Source organism: Macaca thibetana, chromosome 1, assembly GCF_024542745.1.
Source record: "Macaca thibetana thibetana isolate TM-01 chromosome 1, ASM2454274v1, whole genome shotgun sequence".
NCBI classification, from domain to species: Eukaryota; Metazoa; Chordata; class Mammalia; order Primates; family Cercopithecidae; genus Macaca; species Macaca thibetana.
In genome coordinates, this window is record NC_065578.1 from 11,413,759 (window position 1) to 11,428,765 (window position 15,007).

Below are 15,007 nucleotides of genomic sequence, written 5' to 3' on the forward strand. Positions count from 1 at the left end.
CAAACGGTATTTGACCCGAGTGATCAATCTCTGCTCCTTGGAAGTCTTTCCTTGCCTGGCTGTCAGGAGCCCAGACCCCTTGACTCTCCTGCCATCTCAGGGACCCCTTCTGCCTTCTTGCCTGGTTCCTCCTCATCTCATCAACGTCTGACTCATGAGGGGGCCCAGGGCTCAGCCCTTGCACCTCTTCTCCCTCTTCAACTCCCTCGTTGCGGATCCCATCCAGCTTTAAATACCTTAAATATATCCTGATACCTCCTGATGCTTGAAGAAACAAGTAGGTATTGTGCTCTAGTTGCGGGGATGCAGTGGCTACTAAAATGAAGCTTATGTAGTGGGTAGGAAGAAACGAAACAGATAATATCAGACAGGGATGAAGAAAATGAAGCTGGACATGGGGGACCAAGGGATGGAAGTGCCCTTTTTGGGTCAGGGAGGGGACCGGGAGAGGTAACCTGGGAGCAGAGGCCTGAGGGACCCAGGGATCAGCCAAGTCTGCCCTTGGCCTGGGGCAGTGAGCAGGAAATGAGGCTGAGGAGTGGCCAGGCCCAAAGGATGGCCACTGTCCTGTGAAGGCAGACAGCAGGACAAAGGACTCGCTGAAGAGGTTTCACTGGTGGGGGGATATGGCCAGATTTGTCTTTTGGAATGATGTCACCAGGTGCTGGGGAGAGAGGAGGTTGGAAACTGCAGTTGTGGGGACTGCTTACCAGGAGGTGGGGGGCTCCTTCTGAAGCCCCCTTACCTTGGCTACACTGGGGGGATGGCTGGAGAGAGATGGATTAGAAGCAGAGAGACCAGCAATGTGCTAGTTAGTCTCCATCCAGCCCTCCGGTTCCTCTCTCCGGTGCTTTGTGCACTGGGAGGCTGCCTCCTGCACACTCATTCCTGGGCCCTTTTCCCTGAGGCTCCCAGCAGGGTTTGGCCATGAGAGAGCACTAGCAGTGATACAGAATGGTCAGGCTCCTGGTTAAACCCCACCCTTAAGCCTGGAACCTTGGCCATAAGTGAAAACAGTTGACCCTGTTTTTCTGCCCAAATGTTGCCTTTTTGGCCTGCCATGCCCCTATCCTGTGCCCATAAAAAGACTTCAGCTCCGCAGAGCGTCCCGTGGAGCGTCACAAACGCCTGACTGGCAGAGATCACAAGCACCCAAGCAGAGAAGCAACTGAGCATCAGAGACTATGGATAGACAGACGTGATTAACTTCAGATGGCGTGGCTTCAGGGAAAGATCACCTTCTTCCTGCACCATCCCCTTTTCAGCTCCCCTTCCACTGAGAGCCACTTTCACTGCTCAATAAAGTCTTCTGCATTGATCATCTTTCAATCCATCCGTGTGACCTGATTCTTCCTGGATGCCAGACAGGAATCTGGGTGCTGAGAAGGCAGGGACTTGGATGCTGCTGTGGGGCCTGCACAGAGCCTGCTCCCACCAGAGAGGAGTGACTGGCCAATCCCAGCATTTGTTCCCTCCAGTCCCCCCAAAATTTGTTTTTGCTTACATGCTTCCTCTCACGAAGAGTGGCCAGCGGTGGGGCTGAGTGAAGTGAGCCACTCCAGTTCCTGCCCATGAAGGCGGCCAAGGGAACGATCCCATCTCATCAGGAGACTGGAGGATGGGAGGAAAGTGAGGCCAGGTGTGTATTCCCTCCCCCCTTCCCCTTCTGGTAGCTTCTCCGTGCCATCACCATTGTGCCCCATAGCTTCCTGCCGGTGCTTCTCCTTGAGTGCTTCACCAGCTCTTGTGGGTTTTTCTAATGCTGGTCTCTCCTTGGCAAAAGTCCCTTCCTTCAACTTGCTTGTGCCCTGTGTTTCCTGCACAGAGGCCGTTGCAGCCCCAGCAGCTCTGGTATTCACTCATGGCGCCATTGCTGGGGATATTCACGTTTACTGAACATCCACTCTGCGGAGGCTGGGGCTGCATTGAGCTTGAGTCCCCATCTATATATACAATGGGGATAGTAACAGCACCAACCTGATTGGGATGTTAATGTTTGAAACATGAGCTGAGCCAGCGTGTGGATCATGGAAACTGGAATAAACCCCCTTCGGGAGCAGGGAATTGACTCGGGGCTGGGGGAGGGGGGCAGCTTTGGCTCCTTCCTCTCACAGGCACTGGACATGGGCTGGTGCTGAGCCCGAGGTACCAGATCCAGTGCTGCTGTTTCCCAGAGCTCACCGCCTGTCTGGAGACAGAGGAGGCACCAGATGATTCCGTTTGAGGGGAATGATGATTCCATTTGGAGCAACCAAGGGCAGCCACCTGCCTGATATGGTAACCAGTCAGCATGGGCCAGGCTTGCAGCTCCTTTCGCCCATTTCTTTGCTTTAATCAGGAGAGAATGTGTGGTTTGGCTAAGCTAGGACGAGCCTGGGAAGAGAAGGAATGTCTTTTTGCGTTCTCTTTATTTGATCTCATTCATTCATTATCATTATAGAACACTCTGATGAACAAGCACAGAACCCAAAATTGTGGGTCCAGCCCGGCGCGGTGCCTCAAGCCTGTAATCCCAGCACTGTGGGAGGCGGAGGTGGGAGAATTGCTTGAGCCCAGGAGGTTGAGGCTGCAGTGAACCGTGATCGAGTCACTGTACTCCAGCCTGGGTGGCAGAGTGAGACCCTGTCTAAAAACAAAACAAAACAAAACAAAACAAAACAAAAACAGTTGTAGGGCCTTGAAGACTACCTGCCCAGGTGTGAATCCTGGATGCGACATTTCCTGTTGCTGTGACCTCAGTCAAGTGAATGAATGTCTCAGATGTCCCTGTGCCTTACTCGCCTTATCTGTAAAATGGGATTAAAATAGTATCTCCCTCAGATTGTGGGATTACATGAGTTACTATCTGAAATGCTTAGAACTGTGCCGGGCACATTGTCAGGGCTCCATACATGTTAGTTGCTTGTTTTTTCTTTTGTTTTTGTTTTTTTAAATGTATAGGTACTGGGAATGCCGCAGATAGCAGCACAGACAAGGTCCCTGTCCACCTGGAGCTGCCACGCTAGCAGGGACTATGTAAAAACAGACTTGTAGGCTATGCTTGTGGCAGTAAGTGCTAAGAAGAAAAATAAAGCAAAGTAAGGGGACAGATAGGGTTTGGGGTGCTGCCAGCTTGCAAGGTGGGTTGAGGAAGGCTTCTCTGAGGTGCTGTAGTTTGAGCAGGCACCTTGGTGAGGGGAGGGCAGGACAGCCATGGCACTATGGGGGGTGGGATGGGATATGGGGTTGGGAGAGTGGCCTGAAGTCGCCTAGGCTGGAGTGCGGTGGTGTGATCTTGGCTCACTGCAACCTGGGTTCAAGTGATTCTCCTGCCTTAGGCTCCCAAGTAGCTGGGATTATAGGTGCCTGCCACCATACCTGGCTAATTTTTGTATTTTTAGTAGAGACAGGGTTTTGCCATGTTGGCCAGGCTGGGCTTGAACTCCTAACCTCAGGTGATCTGCTTGCCTCAGCCTCCCGAAGTGCTGGGATTACAGGTGTGAGCCACTGCACCCGGCCACCTTTTCTCTTTTTTTCCCCACCTCAGCCTCCCGAAGTGCTGGGATTACAGGCGTGAGCCACCGCACCCGGCCACCTTTTCTCTTTTTTCCCTATGGGGTGACGGTACCACCTCTCCCTGGGCTGCTTGCACTTTCACAAGAGATTCTGGATCTGTGCTTCCAAATAGAATAGCTACCAGGCACAGATGCTTCTGAGTACTTGAAACATGGCTAGTTCAGGCTGAGATGTATAAAATACATCTCAATACAAAATACCAAATATAGAAGACTCACTATGAAAAACTATATATACAGTATCTTGTTAGTAATTTTACATTGGTTTACATGTTGAAATGGTCTTATTTTGGATATACTAGGTTAAATACGATATTAACTTCATTTTACCTGTTTCTTTTTACCCTGTGATTTGGCTACTAGAAAATTTTAAAGTTATGTATATGGCGTGCATTCTATTTCTATTGGACAGCGCTGCCTTACAAAGTTAAAAGCCTTCAAGATCTAATTAAATTAATTCATAATTAAAATTGCAACTCCCTCAACTCTGGGATCCCCCTACCCCTCACAGGGCTCTTACGGTACTTATCACCTTCTCAAATACTGTATAATTTACATATCTGTTATGTTGATTTCTTATTGTCTACACCTCCTGCTAGAATATAAACTCTAGGATGGCAGAGCTTTATTTTGCTCAGTCATGGGATTAGAACAGTCCCAGGCAGCCAGGCTCGGTGGCCGGTGGCTCACTCCTATAATTCCAGCCCTTTGGCAGGCTGAGACAGGTGGATTGTTTGAGCCCAGGAGTTTGAGACCAGCCTACAGAACATAGTGAGAGCCCCCACACCCATCTCTACAAAAAATCAAAAAATTAACCAGGGCCGGGCGCAGTGGATCACACCTATTATACCAGCATTTTGAGAGTCTGAGGTGGGCGGATCACAAACAGCCTGGCCAACATGGCGAAACCCTGTCTCTACTAAAAATACACAAATTAGCCAGGCATGGTGATGCGTGCCTGTGCTCCGGAGGCTGAGGCAGGAGAATCGCTTGAACCTGGAGACAGAGGTTGCAGTGAGCTGAGATTGCGCCACTGCACTCCAGCCCGGGTGACAGAGCGAGTCTCAAAAAAAAAAAAAAAAAAAAATTAGTTGAGTGTGCACACCTGCGGTCTTAGCTACTTGGGACGCTGAGGTGGGAGGATCACTTGAGCTCCGAAGATTGAGGCTGCAGTGAGCCATGATTGTGCCACTGCACTCCAGTCTGGGCAACAGTGAGACCTGGTCCAGCCCTCTCACTGTAAAAGAACAGTGCCAGGCACATAGTAGGTGTTCACTTGACAGTCAATGATTGGATGAATGTAGTAGGCAAAGAGGCATTCAGTTTTTGGTTTTGTTTTGTTTTTTTTGGGTGGACAGGAAGTAGGATATTTAATGGTGGGCATAATTTATTGGGGGCAGCACAGTGAAAGCCCTCATGAGTACAAGGCTTGCCACTTCTCCAGGGGACCATGACTGGTGATGGATTTGACCCCACAGTCATCTGGGATGAGCTGTTTCTCAGCCACCATATCTTCAAATTCATCCTCATTGAACTTGGTAAAGCCCCACTTCTTTTTTTTTTTTTTTTTTTTTGAGACGGAGTCTCGCTCTGTCGCCCAGGCTGGAGTGCAGTGACCGGATCTCAGCTCACTGCAAGCTCCGCCTCCCGGGTTTACGCCATTCTTCTGCCTCAGCCTCCCGAGTAGCTGGGACTACAGGCGCTCGCCACCTCGCCCGGCTAGTTTTTTTGTATTTTTTAGTAGAGATGGGGTTTCACCATGTTAGCCAGGATGGTCTCGATCTCCTGACCTCGTGATCCGCCCGTCTCGGCCTCCCAAAGTGCTGGGATTACAGGCTTGAGCCACCGGGCCTGGCCAGCCCCACTTCTTTGAGATGTGGATCTTCTGGTGGCCAGGGAACTTGAATGTGGCCCCTACGTAGGGCCCCAATCATATACTCCTTATTCTGCAGCTTGGTGTGGATGAACATGATGACTTGGCCAATGCAAACCCTGGCCATGGTGCCCTGGGGCTTTCCAAAGGCACCTTGCATGCCTGTCTGAAGCCTATGCTGGGGACAGTGCTGAGGTTGAAGACATTGGAAAGGGCTGTCTCCACAGTCCCTTAGAGCAAAAATCAGGCTGTCCATGCAACAAAGGATGCTGTTTGCAGCCATTACACATGGGACCCTCAGCAGTTTCCATAGTGGCCAAATCTTTAATTTTTCTAGAGATGTCCTAAATATAGATTTTCATGTATAATCTCCAGATTTTTCTATGTTTTCAGTAATTCAAATGACCTTAGAGCATTGTGTGTGCCAACAGAAACATTTCTGCAGGTGTTTTGGCTACCTGTCTGCATCCCCTGTGATCCAGATGATTCCAGAAACTGATATAGGAGGCCAGGTGGGGGGGAACCTGATGTGGGGAGAGTGTGGAGCTGGGTTCTGCAAATCTGCCTGTCCCAGAAAACTTACTCCTTCTGGGCCAACATGCATCTAAGTGGGTGGTAATTAAGGAATGACCCCCATCTCCTGCATACCTTCCTCTGGTATGTCTACAACCAAAAAAGAAAGCAAGGTGTCTGTATTAGTCCATTTTCACACTGCTATGAAGAAATACCTGAGACTGGGTAATTTATAAGGAAAAAGAGGTTTAATAGACTCACAGTTCCATATGGCTGAGGAGGCCTCACAATCATGGCAAAAGGCAAAGGAGGAGCAAAGGCATGTCTTACATGGTAGCAGGCTAGAGAGTGTGTGCAGGGGAACTGCACTTTATAAAACCACCAGATCTCATGAGACTTATTCACTATCATTAGAACAGTATGGGAAAAAACACACCTCTATGATTTAATTACCTCCCACCAGGTCTCTCCCACAACACGTGGGGATTATGGGAGCTATAATTCAAGATGAGATTTGGGTGGGGACACTGCCAAACCATATCATTCTGCCCCTGGCCCCTCCAAAATCTCATGTCCTCATATTTCAAAACCAATCATGCCTTTTCAACAGTCCTCCAAAGTCTTAACTCCTTTCGGCATTAACTCAAAAGTCCACAGTCCAAAGTCTCATCTGAGACAAGGCAAGTCACTTCCGCCTATGAGCCTGTAAAATCAAAAGCAAGTTAGTTACTTCCCAGATACAACAGGGCATTGGGTGAATACACTTGTTCTGAATGGGAGAAATTGGCCAAAATGAATGGGCTCTAGGCCCCATGCAAGTCTGAAATCCAGTGGGGGCAGTCAAATCTTAAAACTCCAAAATGATCTCCTTTGATTCCATGTCTCACATCCAGGTCAAGAGGTGGGTTCCCATGGTCTTGGGCAGCTCCCCCTCCTGTGGCTTTGCAGGGTACAGTCCCCCTCCTGGCTACTTTCATTGGCTGGCATTGAGTGTCTGCAGCTTTTGCACATGCACAGTGCAAGTTGTCCTACCATTCTGGAGTCTGGAGGATGGTGGCCCTCTTCTCACAACTCCACTAGCCAGTGCCCCAGTGGGGACTCTGTGTGGGGGCTCCCATCCCACATTTCCCTTGTGTACTGCCCTAGCAGAAGTTCTCCATGAGGGCTTCACCCTGCAGCACAACTCTGCCTAGTGTTTCCATATATCCTCTGAAATCTAGGCAGAGAGGTTCCCAAACCTCCATTCCTGACTTGCGTGCACCTGCAGACGTAACACCATGTGTAAGCTGCCAAGGCTTAGGGCTTGCACCCTCTGAAGCAATGGCCTGAGGTGTATGTTGGCCCCTTTTAGCCATGGCTGGGACACAGGGACCAAGTCTCAAGACTGCACAAAGCAGCAAGGCCCTGGGCCTGGCCCACAAAACCATTTTTTTCTCCTAGGCCTTGAGGCCTGTGATGGGAGGGACTGCCATGAAGACCTCTGACATGCCCTCTATGAAGGGGTGGCCTGCCCCTCCACACTTGTAGGCGTTTCTCGTTAGGTGGAACAAGAGACTTGAGAAAAGAAATGAGACACAGAGACAAAGTATAGAGAAAGAAAAAGTGGGCCCAGGGGACCGGTGCTCAGCATACAGAGGACCCACGCCAGCACTGGTCTCTGAGTTCCCTCAGTATTTATTGATCATTATCTTTACCATCTCGGAAAAGGGGAAGTGGCAGGACAATAGGAGTAGTAGGGAGAAGGTCAGCAGAAAGACATATGAATAAAGATCTTGTGACATGAATAAGTTTAAGGAAAAGTGCTGTGCCTTGATATGCATATGCAAACATCTCCATAAACCTTTTTTTTTTTTTTGTTGTTGTTGTTTTTTTGAGACGGAGTCTCGCTCTGTCGCCCAGGCTGCAGTGCAGTGACCGGATCGCAGCTCACTGCAAGCTCCGCCTCCCGGGTTTACGCCATTCTCCTGCCTCAGCCTCCCGAGTAGCTGGGACTACAGGCACCCGCCACCTCGCCCGGCTAGTTTTTCGTATTTTCAGTAGAGACGGGGTTTCACCGTGTTAGCCAGGATGGTCTCGATCTCCTGACCTCGTGATCCGCCCGTCTCGGCCTCCCAAAGTGCTGGGATTGCAGGCTTGAGCCACCGCGCCCGGCCTCCATAAACCTTTTTAGTGCATAAAGAGCAGTATTGCTGCTAGCAAGTCCCACCTTCAGCCCTAAGGAGTTTTCTCCTAAGGAGGTTTTCTCGTAAGGCGGTTTTCTCCTATCTCGGTAAATAGAACATACAATCGGGTTTTACACCGTGTTAGAGAGGATGGTCTGGATCTCCTGACCTCGCCTCCGCCTCCCAAAGTGCTGGGATTACAGGCGTGAGCCACCGCGCTCGGCCTCTTTTTTTTTTTTTTTTTGAGATGGAGTCTTTCTCTGTCGCCCAGGCTGGAGTGCAGTGGCCCAATCTCAGCTCACTGCAAGCTCCGCCTCCCAGGTTCACACCATTCTCCTGCCTCAGCCTCCCAAGTAACTAAGACCATGCCACCACGCCTGGCGAATTTTTTTGTATTTTTATTAGAGACAGGGTTTCGCCGCGTAAGCCAGGATGGTCTCGATCTCCTGACCTTGTGATCTGCCCGCCTGTGCCTCCCAAAGTGCTGGGATTACAGGCGTGAGCCACCGCGCCCAGCCACCTTTAGGGTTTTTATGTGGGCATGATTGACTAAATCATTGGCCATTGGTGATTGAACTTAATCTCCAATCCTTCCCGGAGGCCAGAGGCGGTGGAAGAGTGTGTGTGTTTTTACGTGAGATAGGCCCACCCTCTCTCTAATAACATGGTTGCTCCCTCTGGCAACCAGCTGCATTCTGAAGCTATCGAGGGGCTTTCAGCCACCAGTCATCTCAGGAACCTATGAAAAGACACTCTTCTCTCTCTAGAGATTCTGGGAGTCCCAGAAACTCTTGGGTTGGGAACTTGGGGCTGTCTACCAAAGAGTATAAAGCTTCGGCCAGGTGTGGTGGCTCACGCCTGTAATCCCAGCACTTTGGGAGGCTGAGGCGGGTGGATTACTTGAGGCTAGGAGTTTGAGACCAGCCTGGCCAACATGATGAAACACCATCTCTACTAAAAATACAAAAATTAGCCGGGCGTCGTGGTACATATCTGTAATCTCAACTACTTGGGAGGCTGAGACAGGAGAATCGCTTGAACCCGGGAGGCAGAGGTTGCAGTGAGCTGAGATCATGCCACTGCACTCCAGCCTGGGCAACTGGGTGACAGAGACTCTGTCTCAAAAAAAAAAAAAAAAAAAAAAAAGAAACAAAACAAAGAGTATAAAGTTTCAGTTAGACAAGAGAAAGAAGCTATAGTGATCTATTGCTCAGAATGGTGACTATAAGAAATAATACATTGCATATTTCAGAATTGCTGAAAGAGTAGGTTTTAAGTGTTTTCATCCACAAAAAAATGTTAGCTGATGAATTTGTTCATTAGCTTGATTTAATCATTCCACATTGTAAATAGATATCCAAACAGTGCACTGTACCCCATAAATATATACAATTATTTGTCAAAGCAATGTCTCATGCCTGTAATCCCAGCACTTTGGGAGGCCAAGGTGGGAGGAATGCTTGAGCTCAGGGGTTCGAGACCAGCCTGGACAACATGGCAAAACCCCGTCTCTACTAAAAATACAAAAATTAGCTGGGCGTGGTGGTGCATGTCAGGAATCCCAGCTCCTCGGGAGGCTGAGGCATAGAATTGTTTGAACCTGGGAGGCAGAGGCTGCAGTGAGCCAAGATGGTGTCACTGCACTCCAGCCTGGGCAACAGAGTAAGACTCTGTCTCAAAAAAACAAAAATTAGCCGGGTGTCGTAGTGCACAGGTACTGTAGCCTATAGTCCCTCTGACAGTTTTGTCTTTTCTGGAATTTCGTAGAAATGAAATCATTATGGTATGTGGTCTTTGTAGTCTTTTTCCACATAGCTAATACTTTTGAGGTTCCTCCAGATCGTCCTTGCGTCAGTAGTTTGTTCCTTTTTATTGCTGAGTAGTGCTCCATTGTATGAGTATATTGCAATTTGTTTATCCACTCTCCTATTGATGGACATGTTGATTTTTTTTTTTGGCTTTTATGAATAAAGCTGCTATGAGCATTCATGTATAAGTCTTGGTGTGGGCATATGTTTTAATATCTCTTGGGTAATATCTAGTGGTGGGATTGCTGTATGGTAAATGTATATTTAAACATTTATGGGAAACTGAGGGCACCAAGATTTTCAGTCATACTGGTCGAATGAATGGTGCCCAGGAATTTGTGTTTTTTATTTTTTGAGACAGGGTCTCTGTTGCCCAGGCTGGAGTGCACAGGCATGATCATTGCTCACTGTAACCTTGAACTCATGGGCTCAAGGAATCCTCCTGCTTCCTGCTCCCAGTAGTTGGGAGTACAGGCAGGCGTCACCATGCCCAGCTAATTTTTTCATTTTTAAGTTTTTGTAGAGATTGGGGTCTCCTTATGTTGCACAGGCTGCTCTTGAATTCCTGGCCTCAAGCAATCCCCACCACCTCCTCGGCCTCCCTAAGTGCTAGGATTACAGGTGTGAGCCACGGTGCAGGGCCCTGTGCAGGTTATTTATTTATTTATTTTTGGATTTTTTTTTTGAGATGGAGTCTCTCTCTGTTGCCCAGGCTGGAGTGCAATGGTGAGATCTCGGCTCACTGCAACCTCTGCCTCCCGGGTTCAAGCAATTCTCCTGCCTTAGCCTCCTGAGTAGCTGGGATTACAGGCACCTGCCACCATGCCTGGCTAATTTTTGTATTTTTAGTAGAGACGGGGTTTTGCCATGTTGGCCAGGCTGGTCTTGAATTCCTGACCTCAGGTGATCTGCCTGCCTTGGCCTCCCAAAGTGCTGGGATTACAGGCGTGAGCCACGGCGACTGGCCATATGCTTATTTATTTTTTTATTTTGAGACAGAGTCTTGCTCTATTGCCCAGGCGGGAGTGAAATAGCGCAATCTCAGCTCACAGTAACCTCCACCTCCTAGGTTCAAGCAATTCTCCTGCCTCAGCCTCCTGAGTAGCTGGGATTACAGGCACTCACCACCCTGTCCAGCTAATTTTGTACTTTTAGTAGAGACAGGGTTTCTCCATGTTGGTCAGGCTGGTCTTGAACTCCTGACCTCAAGTTATCCACCCAAATCTGCCTCCCAAAGTGCTGAGATTACAGGCGTGAGCCGCTGTGCCTGACCTGGGCCATGTGCATTTCTAACAAGCTTCCCAGGCACAGCCAGGTGTCTGTGCTAGGTGATCTGGACTTCAACGTCCTTCACCTCTGAAGGACGGCCTTCCTTCCCCCTTCTGTCTGTGGAGTTCCAGGTTTTACTCCCTAACCTCAGCCCCAGAGGAGACCCAGCATCCAGATTCTGAGAGGTTGATCCCACCATACAGGAACCCTGGTCCGGCTCAGGAGTGAGTCAGTCCATATGCACCCTCATTAGCTTAGCATCATGAGGGGTGGTAATTATCATGGTAAATACATGATTGTAAGCTTGCCGTCCTGCTTCCTGCATCTTCTGACTTTATATGAGCCTGAGGTCTCCCTCTTGCCCTTCTTGTGATAATGCAAGGAGGAAGTGTTCAGTTGTTCATTCATACACACTTATTGAGTCTTTTCTGTGCTAGGTAATGTTTAGGTGTTGAAGAAACACTGTGAAAGGGATAAAATCTCTGTTTTCAAGGTACTAGGGAATGAACAACATATGTATAAACAACTAAGATAAGCTCAGGGAATATTAGGTTCCATGAAGAAAATACAACAGGGTAATGGAGAATGGAACTTTATTTTTATTTTTGTTTTTGAGAGGGAGTCTCGCTCTGTCTGGAGAGCAGAGGGGCGATCTCGGCTCATTGCAACCTCGGCCTCCCAGGTTCAAAGGATTCTCCTGTCTCAGCTTCCCCAGTAGCTGGGACTACAGGTGTGCACCACCACGCCCGGCTAATTTTTGTAGTTTTAGTAGAGATGGGGCTTCCACTATGTGGGCCAGGCTGGTCTCAGACTCCTGACCTCAAGTGATCTGCCCCCCTCAGCCTCCTGAAGTGTTGGGATTACAGGCGTGAGTCATAATGAAACTGTAGATAGGCAAAAGTCTTCTCTGAGTGCAACATCTGAAGCCAGAGGGAGTCAGCTATATTAATATCCAGAGCTATTCTGTAGCTCTGGATTGGCCACATGAGGCTTTTGAGCACTGGAATCGTGGCTAGTTTGTACTGAGATGTGCAGCAAATATAAAATATACCTGAATTTCAAAAACTTCTTATAAAAAAATTAACATATTGTATTACTGATTTTTTCTTTTGGCTACATGTTGAGATGATCATATTTTGAACATATTAGATTAAATATATTAAAATGAAGTTCATTTTCTTCTTTTTCGTTTTAAAAAAATGTACCAACTAGTAAATGTAAATTGCCTATGTGGCTGGCATTGTATTTCTATTGGTCTGGGGAGAAGGGTCCTAGGTAGACAGAACGGCAAATGTACAGTTCCAGCGGCAGAAACTGAAGGATGCCGGGGCAAGAGCGGCCGGGGAAAAAGTGGCTGAAATGGGAAGGGACCGGATCTAGTGGGACCTTGGTGGCAGCTCTGTAAGGAGGTGGGTTTTAATTGAAGTACGGTTGGGACGCCATTTTAAGCAGGGAAGGGCAGGGTCTGAATTCACAGGCCCCTGTGGCTGCGAAGTTGGGAACGGACTGCGGGGGAGTGGCCCAGACGGACGGCCGATTGCACCTTTCGCGTGGATGGAAGGCAGGGTGGTTGTAGGTGGGAAGAATCCTGGGTTCCCATGCTGTCTGAACCAAAGTCATTTGTGGCCCTGCCCTCCCTTGGGACTCAGTTTCCCCACCTATAAAATAGGCCCCAGTGTTCGCAAACCCTGGAGGGGCCCGCAGCCCTGCAGGAGCGGTCGCCGGCGCCAGGGGGCGCCTCCTCGATAACTCGGCGCTCGGCTGGCCAGGCATCGGCGCGTCGGCCGCTCGATTGGTCGCGTCGGGGCCGGCTGAGCGCCGCGGGCCTGCGCCATTGAGGAGCGGCGGGGAGGAAGCGCCGCGCAGCGCCGGGCTGGAGCGGGCGGCCCGGGACAGGTAGGGGCCGAGCGGCGCCGCGTCGGGCGGTGCCCGGGCCGGGAACTGCAGGGCCGGCGCGGATCCACGGGCCGCCGCTAGAGCTCCGCCTAGACCTGGGGGCCCGGGCCCACCCTGGGGGAGAGCGATGCTGGGAGCCTGGGGGCCCTGTCGTCCGGCCTTGGTCTGAGCCCCTCGGGGTAACCCTGGGGCGTCTGCTCCTTCGAAGGCCCCGAGCCCGCCACCTCCGGGGACCCCTGCGTCCGAGTCCCCGCGAGCACCCCAGGCACAGGCTCGGAGTTGGCTGAACCTCTGGGAACCCCGACGTCCGTGTCCTGGGGAGCCCGAGCCCCTGCTGGACGCCGGCACACTTTCTGGGGTCCCAGCAGCCTGGCGCCCTGGAATTGGGAGATGTCAGTCCGCGCCTGTCCGCCTGAGCCGTAGTCTCAATGCAGGACCCTAGTGTGCGAGTTCCCCACATTACGCCCAGGAGTGGGGTGTCAGTTCCCTAGAATGCCTTAGCCTTAATCAGCCACCCGAGGTCACACTCTGGGGCGGAGATATCAGGCCTAAAACTTCTCTTTACCTTTTGCCCCCCAGGGTCACGCCCTGGCCCAGCCACTCCTCCTAGGTGTGGGATCCCGGCGCCGTTCCCTCCAGGTTTTACCTGGGTGGTTGTGTCTCTTTTCCCTGGAGGGGGCTGAGGGTTCCGAGAGCTGGGGGCGGGAAGGTTGTGGGAGCGTCGCCTTCCGGGCAGTGCCGTCCCTGTGGGGCCACCGGTCGGACAGCCGCCCCCGCCCCGGTTTTGGAGCTCCCTGGCGCTGGCAGCGCTCAGTACCGGCCGCCTCGGGGAGGGACGCCCAGGTCCGGTTGCCAGTCCTTCCTATTCCCGGTCTGGCCGCTCCTCAGGGGAGGGGCCTGGCTCAAGGTCATGCCCGGCTGTCTGCCCGCCCGTGGGCTCAGCACTGATCCCTACTGTCACCCGCCCCACTGGGTAGGGGAGCCCAGGTGGGGGTTAGTGCCAGGCAGCTGCCCAGAAGCCCTGATGGACCGGAGTGTAAACACTTTGGGATTCTGACCAGTCTGGCGGCCCTTGCTGACACTGAATTCCTCAAGGGAATCCTTGAAGTGGCCTCAAGCTGGGTCTAGATGCTTAGCAGAGCAAATCATGGGTGCTTTCTGGTTTGGGCCTCAATTTTACCGACCAGGGCGCCTTACAGTGCTAACCGCTCATGCTTTTAAAATCTGTGCTTTGCATTCTTTTCCATTTAGGGCAAGTAGGGTAGGGCCTGAACTTGTTTACAAACTGACAGTTGTTTCCCTTGATTTGGAGATAATTGGTAGTTGGCACTCAGAGAGTTGGCATTTGGGGCCGAAATTAATGGCAATAACTACAAAAATAAAGAGTACTCTGACCTTGGCTTCTTAAGTTTGTTTGGAGTCCCCATAGTGAGATTAGTCAGTTTCACATTTGGTTTTCACAAATTTACTCCTTTAAAGTTACAATAGTGGCAAGGCACGGTGGCTCACGCTTGTAATCCCAGCACTTTGGGAGGCCAAAGTGGGCAGATCACTTGAGGTCGGGAGTTCAGACCAGCCTGGCCAACATAATGAAACCCTGTCTCTACTAAAAATACAAAAATTAGCTGGGATGGTGGCAGGTGCCTGTAATCCCAGCTACTCAGGAGGCTGAGGTAGGAGAATCGCTTGAACCCAGGAGATGGAGGTTGCAGTGAGCCGAGATCCCATCACTGCTCTCCAGCCTGGGCGGGGGAGCAACACTCTGTCTCCAGAAAAAAAAAAAGTTACAATAGAGAAATGTTTCTTTGTTTTTTTTTTTATTTTTTGAGACGGAGTCTCGCTCTGTCGCCCAGGCTGGAGTGCAGTGGCCAGATCTCAGCTCACTGCAAGCTCCGCCTCCCGGGTTCACGCCATTCTCCTGCCTCAGCCTCC

At 50.5% G+C, this 15,007-nt stretch overlaps 1 protein-coding gene and 1 pseudogene across 5 annotated transcripts in view; one reads left to right on the forward strand and one right to left on the reverse strand.

The window, feature by feature from the left end:
• Positions 1–5,640: 5,640 nt before the first annotated feature.
• Positions 5,641–5,766, reverse strand: LOC126945167 (uncharacterized; annotated as a pseudogene).
• A 7,234-nt stretch (positions 5,767–13,000) lies between these two features.
• Positions 13,001–15,007, forward strand: part of VPS13D (vacuolar protein sorting 13 homolog D) — a 282,995-nt gene continuing 280,988 nt past the window's right edge. For all 5 annotated transcript variants that reach the window (XM_050787581.1, XM_050787591.1, XM_050787600.1 and 2 more), the window contains exon 1: positions 13,001–13,075. The gene's annotated coding sequence lies outside the window, so the exon portion shown is untranslated. The remainder of the gene's footprint in view (positions 13,076–15,007) is intronic.